The sequence below is a fragment of the Limulus polyphemus genome, unplaced genomic scaffold (genome assembly GCF_000517525.1).
Source record: "Limulus polyphemus unplaced genomic scaffold, Limulus_polyphemus-2.1.2 Scaffold388, whole genome shotgun sequence".
Classification (NCBI taxonomy): domain Eukaryota; kingdom Metazoa; phylum Arthropoda; class Merostomata; order Xiphosura; family Limulidae; genus Limulus; species Limulus polyphemus.
The window spans coordinates 179,007-199,008 of NW_013665998.1; the positions used below are offsets into that span (position 1 = coordinate 179,007).

Sequence of the window (20,002 nt, forward strand, 5' to 3'; positions counted from 1 at the left end):
TACCGCTGTGCCACGTGGGGGGGGCTAGAGTAAATTAATCTATGAGACTTTTGTTTCCCCTTTTTATTAGCTATATTTTTGTGCGCCAGCAATACCAAGCGAGGGGTGCGCGTATACACGATTCGATTTTATTATTCATCAGGATATCTACCAGCCTACCCTCAAATTGAAATTCTTTTAGGCAGGATTAAAGTAAATTAATTTATGAGACCTTGGGCATGGTTAAATACATCAATTGAAAGGGTTTGACCTCCTGAGTCCAAAAACTGTAATTAGATCTTAACTTGGTCAAGAGATGACAGATCACTGAACTAAAAGTTTGTACTTGAAAAAAAACAAAATAATTCAGAGCTGTTCTATGAGCCGTTCAGCCGCGGCTAAAAAATTAATATTAACGCACATTAGAACATGAGTGACAAATGCTAAAATAGTTTTGTATTATTCTAGCAAGAATAATAATAGTGGCAAAACAACAGACACATCTCAACAATGTTTTGACTAGTTATCTTTAAGTACGTTAAAGCTTCATATTCTAAACACAAAATTTCAATCACAGCACATTCTCGTGGAAAAAGTCAAGCCTTTTATTTGTGTAATTTCGTTAAATATTAATTCTTATCTTAAATCTCTATATCTTCCCCGTATTATGGAAAAGCACTGCATCTTGTACTAACTTATTCCCAGACTGAAATGTTTGTTAACACAAAATGTATATTTTGAATTTAAGTAAGTTTCTCACTGTATTTTTTGCCAACAAAATGTTTTCTCTGTAACTGCATGCTTACTGCAATAGGTAGTAAAAAATATTAACAAAATAGATTTTTTGCACAAAATACTATCTATCTCTTGTAAATGTAAATACTTTATGATCTGAATATGATTACTTGCGACTTTCAGTTTTATCAAGCCTAATAGGGAATAAATATATTCATTTCATATATTAAATACAAAAGTGATTGTGTGAAATATAAGTTGTTTTTCTCGTTTCAGGATTCAAGCCAATCACCGTCACACAGCCAAATTAGAGGAACGAAATTACTGTAAGTGCATTTAGCCAACCTTCTGTATCAATATTATATAAGCCCACACAGGTTACATCTTGAGGGTCGAATGAAGAGTTTTAAATTATGCAGAAGTGTGTGAGGGAAGAATCAACGACAGTCACTTGTCCAATGAGTCATAGAGTATCAAATTGAGTTGATGCGTGTGCGGCTACAGCAAAAAAAGCAGCAATCGGATTCTTCATTACAAGATACAGAAATCTAAGAGATGAACGTTGTGGCTTCACTTTTCTTAGATATAAGTTCCTCTCTTGTTATTCAATCTGTTAAATGACAAGTCATTTACCAGGTTTTTTTCCTTCTTAAACTATTTTGTCAGCACTCATTGTTTGATCTATCTGATTTATCCAAAAACTAATTTTCCATGTATCTTTATCCCTTATCCCTCACTTACCTTTATATATATATATCAGCCTATCATTCGATTTTTCTGTATTTGTACGTTGCTGTCTATTCATATGTCTGGTTATGAATTTGTCAAGTTTTGTGTTATTTTATCGATTGACCAGTTTGATGAATTTTCTTTTATTAAACTGAATATAAACTCTGCAGTTTTACGTCCAGTCATCAAAGCCTTTAAAGTTTCGTTCTTTCAACATCTTTAACAAAAGTATCTAAAACAATCCATCTAACATTTTGCTATTATCTGTTTGAGGTTGCCAATCATGTATAAAAGAAATCTTGACTTTAATTTGTAAAAACAACAACAACAATAAAAATACACACACCATCTTCCGTCCATTTTAAATATATATGATATTATAACATTTATTTATAGATATTACTTAGTGTGGGGATAAGAGTCGTCTATATATATATATATATATAGATATATATATATATAATGTAATGAAGAATATGTTTGTCCTTGTTTTACTAACTGGTTCTGGTATGTCAAACTTGTAAAAACTAGTTTGGTTGTTCTTAATAAAAAGTTTTAAAATGTACCTATCTATCTACATCGTATACTCCCTATCATGCTAAAGTGGTAATTCCGTTCACAGCTTCAGGCGTCGCAGATAAATGGTTTTCTTCCTCCCATGAAGAAATACCGAAAATAAATATTCGTGGCCCTAGTGATCATATTTCATTGCAGCTGTCAATATCATCCCACTTAAGCCCATAGACATTTGTCAATTAATTCAGATGATCATACAGCAAATCGACTTACATTCCCTGCTTCAGGACTTTAAAGCTGAAAAAACAATAACACTGTATATATATTTTTTTGTGTTATATATGAGTGTAAGTAGGTGATGATAGGAGCGCTAAGGATATATTCTCTTTTTAATGTAAAAGAAAAACAAATATTAGTATGGGATTTTTCTAGAACTACAGAAAAGAAACCGATATCACGAATTTCAAGCAAAGTAAAAAAAAAAAGCAAGTGTTTCAACGGGCAACAACTATCTTCTTCTACCAAAGAAAACTTACTTGTAATTCCGTAACGGCTTGAACGATACTCTAAACTACAGAATGTATTGATAATTATGTCAACCAACTAATTTATATAGGTTATTATGTTTAAACAACATGAAGAATATAGTTAACATAATTTTGTTTTCAGTGAGGTCCACGAAGAGATATCCGTAATTTAAAACTGCTGAACAGAAGAAGGGAAAAAAACCATTAAACAACAACCGACGTCCATTATACCTGCAACGTTTAAAACTGCTGAACAGAAGAAGGGAAAAACCATTAAACAGCAACCGACGTCCATTATACCTGCAACGCTTAAAAGTGCTGCTCGAACCTTGATCCTTCCTATCCACAGTCTGGTCAACCAACTCTTAGTGTATGCCGGACTCATGTTGAACAATAAATACCAAGCTTATGCATTGTCTTTTGTAATTTTTAATTAGTGTTTATTTAAACGAAATTAAATAGTTAACGTTATAAGTTGACTATTATAAATACTATTTTTAAAATTTGTATATTAGTCACTCATCATTTAAACCAAGCATGATCTGATGACAAGAACGCTGGACTCACAATCTACGGGTCGCGAGATCGCAACCTATTGCTGAAAATTCTCGCTCTTAGACGTGGGGATGTTATAATGTGACAGCCAATTTCACTAGTCGTTACTGAAAAGTAGCATAAGATTTGACTGTGTTTGCTAATTGCCTTCTCTCTAGTCTAGCACCTTAAAATTAGAGATGGCTAGCGTAGGTAGCCCTAGCCTCGTGCAGTTTTGGGCGAAAACTGAACATCATCAACAACCCTCATCATTCAGTTCTCATTTACATAGTAGACATTTCACTCATTTTGAAAGATTACAGAAATTATTTTATATTTAATAATTTTTGCCATGTATGGATAAACAAAGCAAATTAAGATTTCAAATTTATTTTGTAATCGATTTACGTCTTCTTTTAATTCATGTTAAGTAATCGACAAAGGTTCTTTACACTATACCAAGACACACGTTGTGACTGGTTCGTAACTTATGGAGAGTCGAATAAGCTTTACGGTTTTATGTAAGTTTAACTGAATGTTTGGTTTTTTACTTTTTGTAATTATTTTATTATTCTTTGATTGTTTTTATAGATTAATACTTACATGTACAATTATATATATATATATTTTTAATATTAAGTGATAGATTATATCAGTGATATCTTTGTATATTTTAATATTCTCGCGTATCTCACTGTTGTCCTCTCCCACGTGTTAGGTCCACGGTAAACTTACAGACTTACAACGCTAAAATCCGGGATTTGATTCTTCGCTGTGGATAGAGTACAAGTTACCCTTTGTGTAACTTTGCATTAAGAACATAACAACATCCCACTGTCTGTCTCATTTTTGTTTTAAGACCCGGCGCCGCGAAAAATTCGACCCTGATATGGCCGCGCTTTTTTATTATTATTACTATTTTGATAACTGATTTCTTTTACGCTTTCTATTTTAGTTAATATACATCGTAGGTGCAGTGCATGAGGGTAATGGATTACAAAGACGGCAAACATGGCAAATATGGCATGTTCCTTTCGTTGTTTTGTGCCAGATACTATTGTTTCCATGCTTCCTGGTATCCGATTGAAAATATGAAAGTAGTGTTGAAATCAGCTCAACTAATGCAGCTTAACTGTTTACTTATAATTACTATTACGCTTTATGCGCGTTTTCGATTATATGTTTCATAATTTTGTTTCGGCCAAAATTTTTAGGAAAATATCCTACTTTTCCGTGGCCGCGGGTCTTAAAAATTAAGGTATCAAGAGCCTGGCATGGCCAGGTGGTTAGGGGCGCTTGACCTCGCAATCTGCAGGTCGCGGGTTCGAATCCCCGTCACACCAAACATGCTCGCTCTTTCAGCCGTGGGGATGTTATAATGTGACCGTCAATCCCACTATTCGTTGGTAAAAGAGTAGCCCAAGAGTTGGCGGTGGGTGGTGATAACTAGCTGCCTTCCTTCTAGTCTTAAACTGCTAAATTATGGACGGCTAGCGCAGATAGACCTCGTGTAGCTTTGCACGAAACTCAAAAACAAACAAACAAACAAAGGTATCAAGAACAAATGGTAGAGTGACTTCAGTAAGGCGCTTCATAACTGTGAGCGTTTTACCATTTAAACACCCACAATTAAAATCAAGACCTCAAAAGCAATACTTCAAAGTTTTCTCTGATAACTTGAAAACCTACATGCTTTTTTGTAAACCAGTATACTGAATATTGAGCTTCAATCAATAACATAACTAACAAAGTAAAGCTTTAAGGCTTTTGCATACATATCTAAAATACAAGCTTCCAACTGGTAATGCATCATGTTTAGATAATTGATCAAATACATTCAAACTTTTAACATTACATGAATGACGATGGTTATTTATAACAAAAGTATAGCACCATAGTATATACCATAGTTATAATGAGTTATATTGATTAACTAAAATCACTCAAACATGTTATCTTTATACTCAATATTACATTTTTAACAAATTCATTTCAGAATATCATTGAATAATTAATTTTTAACTGGCTCCTTTTCTTGTCTTAGCAATATGACTTCTTGATCAGTCATGAACGTCACCGGTTGTTGTTTTTTTTTTTTAGACTATCAACCGCTATTTTCTTTCATTTTTACTGAATTATCTCCAAAAATTGTCGTAGATGAGTTGACTTTTCTTCTTGAAGCATTAATTCTTAACTGGCTCAAAAAATGATAAATTTGATTAGTAATGCGACTTTGAGTTGGACATTTCATAACTTTTATATCACCGTCTCCTCCATTCAGTGAAACAATAAGGCCTTATCCTGTTGAGTTTCAAAGTCAAAACCAATTAAAATTCGTTCACTGAGCATTTCGTGATGAACGAATATCGTCATAATATTTTTCATTATAATATCCTAAATTTTGACAACATCTTCGACTCCTAGAACAAAATGTATTTCCACACTGTCATAGACTAACCACCATATTCTGCTGTTTAGCAAAAGATAGTCTTTGTTGTTTCAAAAGGGCTTGTTTATCGAGTTTCTTGTACTTTTATGTGTTCGCATTTCTTATCTTATATATATTTGATATATTGAATAAACGACTAATCACAACAGCCCCTGTATATATTTTTAGTTAGTAACAGTTCTGTTATGCTAGGAAGACAGTATTACATCATGGTCGGTTAAACTGAACATAAATGTGATAAATAACTCGAATAAAAACAAATTTTTGCAATATTGATGGAAAATATATTATATATTTTATAATGGTATAATTATTATTTTCAACGAATCTATAAAGCACGTATACTATAAGTTTATTGAAATTTTCAAAATTCAACACTAAATCATCTATCTAAAAATTAAAAGGTTGATTACTTTATAAGATTCATAGACATAGGCAACAGACAACATGCAGTGTATAAGAAATTCAAACAAAGCCTGAATTCATCACAGGTTTGATATCAATATGTAGGGCTTAATTTTTACACTTTTTAGTGCATTGATAGTTGTTTTTTATTTAAAATATTCAAAAATACTATTTTATTTCCTTTACGAAATTAAAGACTTTCATCATTTTAAGGAAATAATGGCACCTAAAAGTATCTTCTGTTGATTGTATTTCATTTATGTTAATAAATAAAGTGTAACAGATTCGTGAATGCTGTTACAATCAAACAATGCTTAGTTTATAAAACTTACCTATTCTGTAACGAGATTGGTTGAGTATAGATACTTGATTTGTACTTCACAATTATCCTGATCATCTAAAGAACTTAGCAAAGAGCAGAGACTGAGAACATGTAACCAAAATCTGAAACAACAATGTCTAGTTATTTCTCTTACGCACATACGCGTCCAGTACGCGTCCGAGCTTTACGCGTAGTTTCCGAAAGCGCGGTTTTTATATCAGAGATTTATTGTCTGCCAGAGCGATGCAAGTGAGTCAGGTTCGGCTAAGTCGATTTTAGCTACCGGGTATATCGACAGACTCCCTGGCTCTCTTCTCGTGCAGGTGGGATCACGTGTGCACAAGACACGTGCAATTCAACATAGTTTCTGTAGCATGTATTTTGCACAGAGTAGCGATGACTAAGCGTGATGTCATGGCAACAAATCCCTTTACATTTGATTAGTCATAATGTAATAAAGTTATTGAGTTATTCTCGTAAGTAGTAATAAAACACTGAAGAAAGAACTAATTGATAACGTGTTTGATGTATTTTGTATAAATATGTAAGAAGTTCAAGTTAGGCACTTTCTGTTTAGTTTAGTAACTAATTTATTGAATGCCTTTAATCTATTAATCTCATTTTCTCCTGAAAGTTTGTTTGTCTTGAATTTCGCGCAAAGCTACACGAGGGCTATCTGCGCTAGCCGTCTCTAATTTAGCAGTGTAAGACTAAAGGGAAGGCAGCTAGTCATCACCACCATCCGCCAACTCTTGGGAAACTCTTTTACCAACGAACAGTAGGATTGACCGTCACATATAACGTTCCCACGGCTGAAAGGGCGAGCATGTTTGGTGTGACGGGGATTCGAACCCGCGACCCGCAGAATGCGAGTCGAGCGCCCTAATCACCTCTGCTGAATGTAACACATTAAACACCTAATGTAGTTATAGTTATGTCTAAGATTTCCTTGCTCATTTGTTGTTAAGCGCTAAGCTAAAGAATTGGGCTACCTGCACTGTGCCCACTACAGTTATCGGAATCTGATTTTTAGCGTTATAAGCCCTCAGACTTACCGAGCCACTAGGGAGTACTCTGTCAAAGAATGTCGATTCTTGTATTTTAACATTTATATAATTATATACTGCCAATAATCTACTATTAAGATAACTATGCCGTTCCAACAAAAAACAATAATTACAATAATGTATCATTAACACTATAATGCTTTTCAGTTATGTACCTATAATATAATTACATTTTTTTACATAGTATCATAAAAATAATTATGGTATTTCACCCAAAATGAGGACATGATTAGTAATTAGCGTGCCGGACTATGATTCCAACAGTCCATGGTTAGAGTCCCGTTGCCGCAAAAAATCTAGTTCCACATTCTGTGGCCGTGGGTATGCTATACGAGTTACGACAAAATCCTGTTATATGTTTACGTAAGAGTAGTTCAAGAGTTGGTGGTGGGTGTTGTTAACTAGCTACCTTTCTTTTTAACTATCAGTCAACAATTATGGATGGCTAGAGCAAATAGCCCTTGTGTAGCTTTGTGCAAATTACCAAACAAACAAACAATCGCCAACACATATAATTATCTTGTTTATTATCTATGTATATATATATATATTACTGAGATAATTATATTTTTTTCGACAGCATTACTCTAACGTATTTATGTAAATTGAATAATTTCAACAATATTTCACTGTCATAATTATATTGTATACAACACAAAACAGTGGTAAAACGTCAAAATTGCCAAAGCATTAAGACTTTTAAAGAAGTAATTTATTTAATTTCAGACTTTTTATATGACTTTCAGGAATGGTTCTGTTTAATAAGGAAATAAGGTAAGGAAATAAATAATAATATATATCCCCAACAAAATGTTTTTATTTGAGCGAATTATTTTACTCTTATTCATTTTCATTTTTTAATCATTAAACAAAAACGATTTCAAAAATACTGTGATACTGTGTGTTTTATATGATAAATAAAAAACCAAAACCAAAAAAAAAAAGATTGCTTTTGTTATTTTCCTTCGATAAGCAAAGTTAATGTACAAAAACTGATTGTTACTGTGGTTTGTTTGTTACTGTATCTTAAGATGTATTACACAGAATCGATGCTAACACGAATACAATTTCTTTTGTACTTCATGGCAAAGACTTCAGTAACCGTCTTTCAAAACTGCTGACATTCGATTTTGCAGTAAATACCTTTTGATGACAGTGCTTATTAACGTGGAAAGATTCAAGAGGCGAGGAACCGTACCCTCCTGTTCAGTGCGAGGTGAAGCTGTATTTACTGGAATAATCAATACGGTAGTGAAGGCACAGCTGCCCAAGCTGCCTTCACCTAAGGCGTGATAATCGTGGTCGTTAAATTCCAGTGGACCAGTTAGTAATGGGCAGATTGGCTTCGTGAAATATTACTCAGTGCGTTGAGTTTCTACGTGATTATACTTAAGCTTTCATCACAAGCTGGTAATATACGTTTAAGCGCAAAGTGTTCGTTTGTTTAACTGAACTTCCAATCGAAGTTTAGATGTGTATTTGAGATATAAATCACTAAAGTGAAAATGTTTTCACATTCCCCTCAATTTGCCTTATTTCGGATTCAAAATCAGAAGTGTGTAAAGATAGCATTTAAGATCCATCTTTTGTTTGATCACTACGGGCACTACCTCTAGAAATGAGAAATTATACTAACTAACAGGAAATGTATAACAAGAGTACAATCTGAGAAAGATTATTGTTCGCTGGTAGAACCTAACTTACGTTTCTGACTTCACAAGTTGAGATTTGTGAGAAGTTTGACGTGTGCGCGCGCAGATGTTTTCATGCTTATATTCGTCTGTATTCTCTATACATATACGTGTACAGTTGTGAGCAAATATGTGCTATTTTGGACTGTTTATCACATCATTTCAAATCATAAGTACAACCCTTAGTTAAAACAAATGACACAGTCAATGGCAGATTCAATTTTAATAACAGTTATTTGTACGTGTAGTCCCTCTATAAGCCTACATTATAGATTGTTCACATAGGACTGGTAAGGTTTAGTTCAAATCCATCTAACTAAAGACTGAACTTACATTTATTACCATTCTATCTAAGTGAAATAAAAAAGTAAACTCATTCACGGTCTTCCTAACTCTACGAAGTTTTATACCAAGTCACAACAATCAAAGCTAATTGTACTAAAGTTTAGCAATGTCCTAGCGATTTCTTGTTTTCCTTGTTCAGAATTTTCTAAAGATATAAATGTAGCCTCAGCTCCGTTATAACAATCTTCTGAGTCTTAGAGAGTTCAAAAGGTAATGGCTTGACCCCCGATTTTATGAATGTAACACGTAATAAAGTCCATTTCTATTCACTGTCTAAGAAATCGTTTACGTCTTCTATTACACATAAATTCTTACTAATAAAAACTTCAGCATTGTTGCCTAACAAAATTTCTTCTCGTCAATAGACTTTCTACTCTTTTTACCTTTTGATGGTTTAGATAACGGCCCTCTTTTCAATTGTAAACGTATCAACCTGAAATAGCTTTCTGTGAATAATTTTAGTTTTCTTTGAAACTAGATTACGCGTTGAAAGAATCTTATTACATTCTGAAGAAATTCATTTGACGACGAAGCGTCTCTCGCTTATTGGAATTACTTCGACTATTTAGACACACCACAACTGGCAAGATATGATGTACAGAGTTTATAATACCTTTATTATCAAAAAATACTTTAACATTTTTCCAACCCAACAGAATGAATAAGCAGAAGCTTCTTACATATACCAGTATCAGGCAAACTAACGTAAGTTTCATTCGTAAGGAAATTACAAGCATCATGGGATTTACAAAGATCTTTGAAACTCCAAAACACAACAACAACAACCGTCCAACTTTCAGTGAAATTCCAAGCAATGAATATGTGATATGCTGGTATAACATATGTATTCTATCTGCTTTAGTTATATAGGAAATTTAAATTGTTTTCGCGTCTTTAATTTCTATGAAGTTTTAGCATAAATACATGGTCTAGAAAGTTGTTGATATTACTTTGTTCTAATTGCTTCGTTTCTTTGTTCTCTATAGTAACTAATGTCTGTTATGCTCGAATAGAAATTCTGTTAAAACGTATTATATGTTTTTATTATAAAAGAGTATTTTTGTCTTGTGTTTTTAAAATTGAAGGGTTTATCACTGTGTCTGATTAAAGATTTTTATTCAAGAGTTTATTTTATGTATTAATTTGTATCATAGCGTTATACACGCACTTTACCTTACCTTCTTGTGTCCATCAACTTTATTCATGTTTTACTTATTCCTATCAGGAATTGACTCGCAACATTCTAAACATAAAAAAGCCGTTTATTACTGGTAATAAATAACACATAGATTTAGAAGTAGGTTTGGTTTTTTACTGACAACATATCACTTTCTTCATTTGCCTCTCTCACTTTATTTGTTTTCTCTCACATCTCCCGGTCTTCCTTTTTTTTTTTCGTTGAACTCCTGTCTTTTATATCCCTTTCTTGAATCTACGCCGAATTGGTTCCTTTCTTTCTGATCTTTCACCTGTTTTCCGTGTATCAGATTACAACGTTTCATAACTAAAGAGGTGTTGTAGTCTTCATATCAGCAGAACTTAAAAAGGCGGCTGCTATATCCTCTCACTCCGATTATTTTCTAATGAATTTGAATACTGTAATCCGCTAATTCTTTAGAGATAGACCAGCCGCTTTTTTCCCACTTTCTCAACTTCAAAAGAAGTTACCTTACACATAACTTCATATCATATCTCCCCCCTTTTCCTAAATACCTTCAGTGTTATTGATGGTATTTGATCTTGGTTGTGTTTCTGTCTAATCTCGACATTATTGCAAGCTCCTAAATTCCGGTGTATCATTACAATCTTCTCCAGATTGTTTCATCACTCACAGTCTTTTAGCACTGATAATTTCATTATCTTTACAGTTATCAAATTACAGTTCCAGGTCTTTGTTTAGATATGTTATAAATTTCACAGTCTTACATATATATATATATAACTGCAACATTTCAAAACATTTACATTATATATATACATATATACATCATGATAGCATTTAAAAAGTTCAGTCTTATATATACATATCCATACACGATGATATACCCTCCGTCTTCTCTGTTCCAGCTTTACTATTCAGGGTTCGAACCAGTAAGTTCACAAATTCCATTCATTTGCATAACCAGACATTTACATACAACATCAGTTTTAATTGTAACTGGATGGGTTTTATTTGTTTGTTCGTTCGTTTTAGAGCAAAACAACATTGGGCTATCGCTGTGTTCACCGCGGGGAATCGAACTCTGAATTTTAGTGTTGTAAATCCGTAAACTTACCGCTGCCCCAATGGTGGAGAGGGGAGCGGATGGATCTTAAGTGTCGTCTCTATATTCAAGTCTGATCTTCATAACTCAAGCGTGAGAGGGCGTCTGCATTTCTATAGCCACTCCGTGGTCTATACCATACAGTAAAATTAAACTCCTATGGTAAAAGACTCCATCTCAGCATTTTTTTACTCAGTGCAACCAGCTTAAAGGGTAATGGCCCGGTTTTACGACAAATTCTTTATCTAAGAGAAAGAGTCGTAATATTTCATGCTCCCTCGTGATCGCAAAACACTCTTCTTTTTTTCATTGGTGGCTAAATCTCTCTCGTGTGCCCCCTCACTAACCTTTTCACACACAACACGTCTTAGTCCTGATTTATTGGTTAATACTGAGTGGAGCTGCTATGTCCACAAACTCGGGAATACATTTCTTGTAACACCGTGCCATCTAACAGTGTTTGTTTACCTTTGCCTCAATAGGAGCAATCAATACTTTGCCCACCACGTGATCTAAATACTCTATACAATCTATCCCAAGCTCGCATTTTCGTAGTTTTTCTTTTAAGTCTGCTTTACTCCCCTCAAATAGCATGGCACTCTTCTTTTGGGTTCTGTTATTGCAACAGTAGAGGTTTATTACGCTTTTAACTAACCAGGTCTGCCCTAGCCTATCGTCAAATACACTCTCATAATCCCTCACAATCTTATGCACTTCCTCCTGTTGCTTAAGAATTAATTCTTCAAAAAATTCAACATACTCTGTCTTATCATAAATATCTAAGATAGTTTACTATTCGTTATCTTACTACTAGCCTCGAAAAAAGGACATCACACAGGTTTTACGTGTACCCTCTAGTGTACCATGGCTTAAGAATAGATATAGATGTTGAAGGTATCCCACACATTATGACATTTTAAAAATTCATAAAACAGCTAAAATGGATAGAAAAAAATCAAATAAAAAATGCGTTTCTTCAGTGATAACGTAACATCATCAGGTACGTAGTACAACTAAACACGACAATCAAATACACCCATTGGTGACGTCACAAACATAACTTTGAGCTTAGCATAAGGATAAATCAACTCCTTGTGTTTTATCTATTATATGTTTGTATTCCTTTATTAAAATAACTTCTTTATTTTAAGTTTATGATATTGGGTTATCGAAAAGTAATTTTAACAATTATATTGGAAGTTCATAACTCCTTTTAATTTAGGGCCCGGCATGGCCAGGTGGTTAGGGCGCTCGTCTCGCAATCTGAGAGTCGCGGGTTCGAATCCCCGTCATACCAAACATGCTAGTTCTTTCAGCCATGAGGGCGTTATAATGTGACGGTCAATCCCACTATTCGTTGGTAAAAGAGTAGCCCAAGATTTGGCGGTGGGTGGGGATGACTAGCTGCCTTCCCTCTAGTCTTACACTGCTAAATTAGGGACGGCTAGCACAGATAGCACTCGTGTAGCTTTCCGCGAAATTCAAAAAACAAACAAACCTTTCCATTTCTTTCCACAATCTTTTTATCGTACTTGATAAACCAGGTACATACGGAATTACACATTAAACCAAATACTCTAAATAAATTTTCTGTTCTTTTCTCAACATATAACTTCTTAAGTATTTTCTAACCACACTAATAGGATAACCATTCCTTTTTACCAATACATTTTCCAAATAAGTACTTCCTTAACTAACCACTCTTTGAACTGCAATTAATTTTTGCTATAGCCAATAAAATTTTTATGATTCCTATTTTTTTAATCTATTTTGAGCAGACGACCAATTAAAGTAAAGGGCAGTATGTGTTTCTTTTCTAAATACCTTCGTTTTAAAAGCATTATTAACCCTACTGATCATGACATTAAGAAAAGATAATTCACCCTTACTCTCGTTCTCATGAGTAAATTTAATATTAGGATGTAATGAGTTTAAAAATAATAAAAACTCTTCAACCATTTGTCCAGAAACAAAGCCAGCAAATGTCTCATCAACATATCCGACAAAAGACATGATTATATATTAATCGTATTTTTAACTTTATAATCAAGAATGCTCATAGAAATATTAGTTAAAACAGGTACTAATGGACTTCCCATACTTATTCTCTCAACCTGATTGTAAAATTCGTCATTTAATTTAAATGTAATTTGTGTTGTTGTAAAGATTTACATTCGTTTTAAAACTTCTGAAGGAAATTGTGTTCTTCGAGTTTCATCTTGTATAAAGAAAGAAATGGCACAATCAATAAATTCGTTGATTGGTACTTGTGTAAATAATGAAACCACATCAAAACTAACTAAAATACTACTAGGATTGAATGTACTCAATAATTTTGAGAAATGTTTTATATTTTTACAGCGCACTCTCCCTATAATGCATAAGGTCTCAAAATCCAGGCTAAGAATCGGCCCAGGTTATAATTAAACGATCCTCTAGTATATACAATAGGTTTTAGAGGTACAACTTGTTTATGTATCTTGGGTAAGCCCTAAATGTAAGGTGTTTTTGCATCACCAGATCTCTAAAAATGATAAAAAGAATCATATAATAAATTTATTTTCTTTAAATCTAATAAAAATTGGTTCAATTTCTTTTCTCTGGTTTTTGTCGGATTGTTGGTTAAAAGTATATAATGCTCTTGATCACTCAATAATTCATTCATTTTACTCAAATAATGACACATAACACAAATGACACAAATAAAGAAACACATACTGCCCTTTACTTGAATTGGTCGTCTGCTCAAAATAGATTTCAAAAAATAGGAATCATAAAAATTTTATTGGCTATAGCAAAAATTAATTGCAGTTCAAAGAGTGGTTAGTTAAGGAAGTATGTTATTTGGAAAATGTATTGTTAAAAAGGAATGGTTATCCTATTAGTGTGGTTAGAAAATACTTAAGAACTTATATGTTGAGAAAAGAACAGGAAATTAACTTAGAGGATTTGGTTCATTGTGTTTTTCCGTATGTACCTGGTTTATCAAGCACGATAAAAAGATTGTGGAAAGAAATGGAAGGGAATTATAAACTTCCAATTGAAGGCAAATTGGTTTTTTCCAGGAAAAAAGTTAAATACTGTATTCAAAAATAGAATGAAACCAACTACAATTGAGAAAGAAGTAGTTTGCAGTGTAGAATATACGGACTGTAATAATCTCTATATAGGGGAGACGGGTAGGACTTGCGGAACATGGACATGCTCTGTCACATGTGTACCAATATTTCAAAGATACAGAACAATGTAGTTAAAATTACTTGTCGAAAACCTAATATTAATTAAATTAAAAAGAGCTATTTTAATAAAGGAATACAAACGTATAATAAATAAAACACAAGAGGTTTGTTTTCTACGCTTTCTTAAATTTATGTTACCAAAAGGTGTATTTAATCGTTGTATTTAGATGTTCTAATTACCTGATGATGCTACTTTAATAGTGACGAAACGTTGTTTTTATTTGATATTTTTTTCTATCCCATTTTAGATATTTTCTGGATTTATAAAATGGTTTTAAGAATATTTAAATGTTACGTTTTTCCCCACTACCTCTTCATCCTCTACATCATCCAATTCCCCCAGTGACACAGCGGTATGTCTGCGGACTTAGAATGCTAGAAACCAGGTTTCGATACCCGTGGTTGGCAGAGCACAGATAGCTCATTGTGTAACTTTATGCTTAACTTTTAAAAACAAAAACGAAACAATCATCATCCATCATATGTTACTTTACCAACACGCTTAATTATAGAGAGAGAAGCTTGCCGCAACTAACTGATTTACCCAAAGTTCTCATTCTTAAGCCTTTCTATAATAGCAAAGCTTTTGTTTATCCTTACTCTCCTGAGTAGCTTTAGACGTTATCTTCTGCCCCTTTGCTAACATTTTTCAAGCTGATCACATATACACATTTCGTGACTTGGCTTTGTAACTTATATTTAATAAGTCTAATGGACTCTTAATATCGCTACCATATAGTAACTCAATGGGTGAAAATCGTCTTGTAGCTTGTGGGATTATGTAAACAACAGAAAAAGTAGTATCATATCCTAGTCAACAGGATTCTGCTGTACCATTACTTTTACCATGATCATACTGTGTCCCATTTGCTCTCTCACATATTCAGTTTATTTGGGGTCCATAAGACTAATGTGTTTAATTTTTACTCCTGTCGACATGCATAATTTCTGCATTGTTTTCGATTGAAGATTGCTACCTGAATCTGACAAGAAAGCTCGGCCCGTAAAACATCACTATCAGCTCTCGCATTATTTTTTCCTGGAACGATATTGTTGTCATGTATTTATTTTTAATCTGAACGTTGTTTAGATTAAATTTGTATTTAAAAATATACGTAACTTATAGTGTCAGATTTGTATTGCGTATAAAGAATTTGTAATATATTTATTTTAATGACAACGTTTGTTTGGAATGAGTTTATATTTAAAAACTTGCCTAGCTTACAGTGTTAGTTACGTATGGTGAGACTCCCTTCAATTCTCCAAGATTATAGAATATTCATGAACGCAAGAATAGACAATATATCCACTTCCGTAACCGGTTAAATATAGCTAGTATTGTTGTCCGAATTTCGAGAAAGAAATTTCCAGCCAGTATAAAAAGACCAAGGCCAAAGAAGAGAGCATATAAGTCTGCTAGGAACCTGTTATAACCATGTACGCTATAAACCGTGATTTTGCTAACTCTTATCAACTGGAAAATTTACAACATTTGACCAGGAACAGTTATAATTTTCAAACGTCAGTGGATTCTCATCTTTCCGAAAGTATTACTGAATTCTTATCGGATATTAGTGGTTTTGTGAAAATATTATCTTACTTCGACGGTCTAACAATTCAGTGTCTAACAAAGCTAGCTAGCTTCTCGGCAATTGTACGAACATCGACTTCAAGTTAACTCGCTGGATATCAAGGAGACTCTGAACTAGAAAAAAATATTCTATGTTATTTGTAAGTTAGTGAAATTGTTGTTTAAAAAACTTTCTTTGTGGTAATCATTCGTAATAATTGTTGTTGTAAATTGTAATGTTGTATATATATACATTACAACGTATTTGTGTGGAAAACGAAGATGGTGTGTGTCAATCGTATTGGCAATTAGCGTAAAGCAACTAAGATATCGGCTTCGTACTATTTTAAATTCTCAGTACGTAACATTCCGCTTCCACAGAATTTAGTGCCACTGCTTTTACATGTCTAGTAGCAGAATCAACCACTTTCAAAATATATTTATTTCCTTGCTTTGTTACTAGAAGTGATTCAGTAATATCAGCACTAATGAAACTAAATGGTTTACCAATACATAGTAAATTAACAATTGCGATTTTTACTTTCATACCCTCTTACCAGCTATCTGACATGCTGAAAAGTTCTTTACATAAGTCTCTATATCTCCAAATATACCCAGTCAGTAGCAGTTTTTACTGATCCCATCTTTCGTCTTAGCTATGCTTAAATGCTCAACAAACATTGCATCATGCCCTAACGCTAATACTGCCTGGCTAAATTTATTTGAGAGCAATATTTTATCCCTATCGTCTATTGCAACATTCCCATTACATTTACGCCTCAAACTACTTCCGGCCAGTAATAATAATTTCACCATTATTTAGTTACTTCCGGTTCCTCTACCACGGCTTCACTGCAGCATACATCCAAAGTCTCATCTTCTAAATTTCATTCAATTAATTTTTATTGATCCATATTCGCTATTCTAACAGCAAACAAAATCGTTTGAATTATTTACTTGATGATTTATTGTTCATTAACTCCTGCCCTTGTTTCAGAGTTTTCTCACATCTCATTTGTTATGTGGATTACTTTGGATCCGCGTTACCATTGCTACTGGTGTATTCTCAACCCGAAAACTTTTAACTCATTACTAAGCAAAAGCAGATGTTGGACACTATTCACCAACCCCACGACTATTTCACCTTCAAAAGCTCGACATTTCAATGTGACATTAGCCTGTGAAGCAATATGCCAAACTCCTCCTGCTAGGGTTCTAAACTCAATTAAAGTTAATGAGTTGATTATATTTTACTATCTATTTTGTCACCATAGTATTCCAACTACCAGTATTCCTTAACGTTTTTATGACCTGTTTATTTATCATCACTTCTTCAAAATGTTTATTTAATTTATTCTCTCTGTTTTCAACACAACACGTTACATTATCCTTTATTTCTGTAGTTTTCTTATTCTGCCAACAGAATTTAGTTATATGTCCAAATCTGCCACATATAAAATATTTTGGGGGAGGTTTGTAATTTCTCTCCTCACTTACAAAATCACTCAGTGGAAAGGTTCTTCTTACACTTCCTGGGGAGCACTTATGCAGTATTATTTGTTTGTTGGAAGTAGTTCTTCTAGCTTGATTTTCACCTACTTTTAACCCACTATGTTTCATGTGCATTTGGTCGTTTCCAATCTTTTAACCATATTACTGTGTTAGATGCTTTGTCAAAATTTGCTCTTGCATTAAATCTACAATCATGTCATTGTCTCTGATACAGTTAGACCACTTCGAACCATTTAACTAGTATTTCGTGAAACCTTATTCCATACTCTTTGAATGAATCATTTGCCATTTTTTCTAATTCGCTGAACTTCCTGTGATAAGTTTCCAGATCCTAATTCATATGTCTCTAACACATGAATACGATACCCTATAACACGAGCGCTCGGGTTATAAGGTATTGTATTTTTGTGTTAAATAAATTTCTTGAACCTCCGTGTTTTCCTAACATCATATATCTCTAAAATAGTTGATTTCACTACAATATACTTTAATTGTATATTGATAACCCATTTCCGGGTAATGCAGAAAGTAATCATAACCCGTTGCTGCCATTTCTGTGTTCTCGATATTTTTTCAATAGCACAGAAAAACACATCTATATCGCTTTTGTGCTTCTTTTGTGCATGTCGGCTCTAGAACAGAATTAACTCGAATTCCCTCTGCTTATGTCTATCTTCTAACTCTAGCTCTAAACGTTTTTTCTCAGCTTCTATTTGCAAATGTTTATTCTCATCGTCTTCTCCCACACGTTTCACTTCTAACTGTATCTAGCTATTTCTAACTGTGAATACCACTCACATTTTGCGGAATTTCGCTAAGTTTAAGCTTTAAAAAATGATTTGTTGTGTTGTGACTCCTGGCTTAATTAAAGTTTGACCTATCTCATCTTTTCTTTTTTTTAATTGTTACTACATTTTATACCCTATTATCTACATTTATTTACCAACTTGTTATTAGTGATTTTCAATTCTCATTCCTTCTAGTGTTAATTCTCTATTCTTAAACAATGAACCACACAATTTATAACCAGTACGCATTAACTGAACCACCATCAAAAACAAAACAGGTGAGATAAGAACAAAAACATACTTACTCTCTTTCCCGATTTTGCTGCTTCACCCAGTTGATTTTTCTTCTCAATTTATGTTGATGTGGTTCTAACTGCAAGCTCTTCTTTCGTTGTTGGGTTTCATTTCCTAACAAATTGGTGAATTTTAATTCTTACAGCATTTTGTTGTGATCTGCTATACTTACACTTCACTCTCTCTTCGTATGTCCATCAATTTTATTTAGGCTGTACTTTCTCCATAAAAGGAATTGACTCTTACACAGTGCAAATATAAAACAAAATCGCTGTTTATTACTGGTAATCAATAACACGTAGATTTAGAGGTAATTCTTATTTCTTACTGACAGTATATTACTTTCTTCCTTTACCTCTCTGATTTATTCATCTTCCCTCACATCTCCCGGTCTTCTTTTTTTTTCTTCATTGAACTTCTGTTTTTTTATATTACTTTCTTAAACCCACGCTGAACCAGACCCTCTCTTTCTGACCTAGTACCTGTTTCCTATCTATCAGAGGATAAAGTTTCATAATCATAGGTATCTTTTAGTATCCATACCAGATGAACTTAAAAAGGTGGCTGCTATACCTGCTCAATACTTTTCTAAGGATTTAAAGTACTGTAATTTTTTGATTTCTTACAGACTGACTGAAGGTCAACTGTCTTCTAACATTCTCTCAACTTTGACAAATGCTATTTTACACCTGACTTCATAACAAGGACTCAAAGATAAGGTTTAAAAGATTATGGTTTTAACTTTACTTGAACTTTTCAAAATTAGAGTTTTGGGAATATTAGTTGTGAATCAATGATAAAAGTATTTTATTGGAATAATGCAATTCTTAGTTAAAGGTTTTTTATCTTGTTTTGTAGATTAATGTAATTCATTGTGAAAGGGTTGTGCCATCCATGCTTTTTGGAATGAGATTAAGTTAACGTGCTCCTTAAACATGTTGAACTTTAAACGTTATTTGTTTTATTGTTAAGTTTAATTTTTGGCTTGAGGACAGGCCTAAAACAGCCAGTGGAGGAAAAGTTTGATATGCTGGTT

The 20,002-nt window shown here is 33.3% G+C and overlaps 1 protein-coding gene across 1 annotated transcript in view; it reads right to left on the reverse strand.

Moving 5' to 3' along the window:
• Positions 1-6,366, reverse strand: part of LOC106457891 (ly6/PLAUR domain-containing protein 6B-like) — a 16,428-nt gene extending 10,062 nt beyond the window's left edge. Inside the window, exon 1 of the mRNA XM_022383961.1 lies at positions 6,207-6,366. The gene's annotated coding sequence lies outside the window, so the exon portion shown is untranslated. The remainder of the gene's footprint in view (positions 1-6,206) is intronic.
• Positions 6,367-20,002: the final 13,636 nt, after the last annotated feature.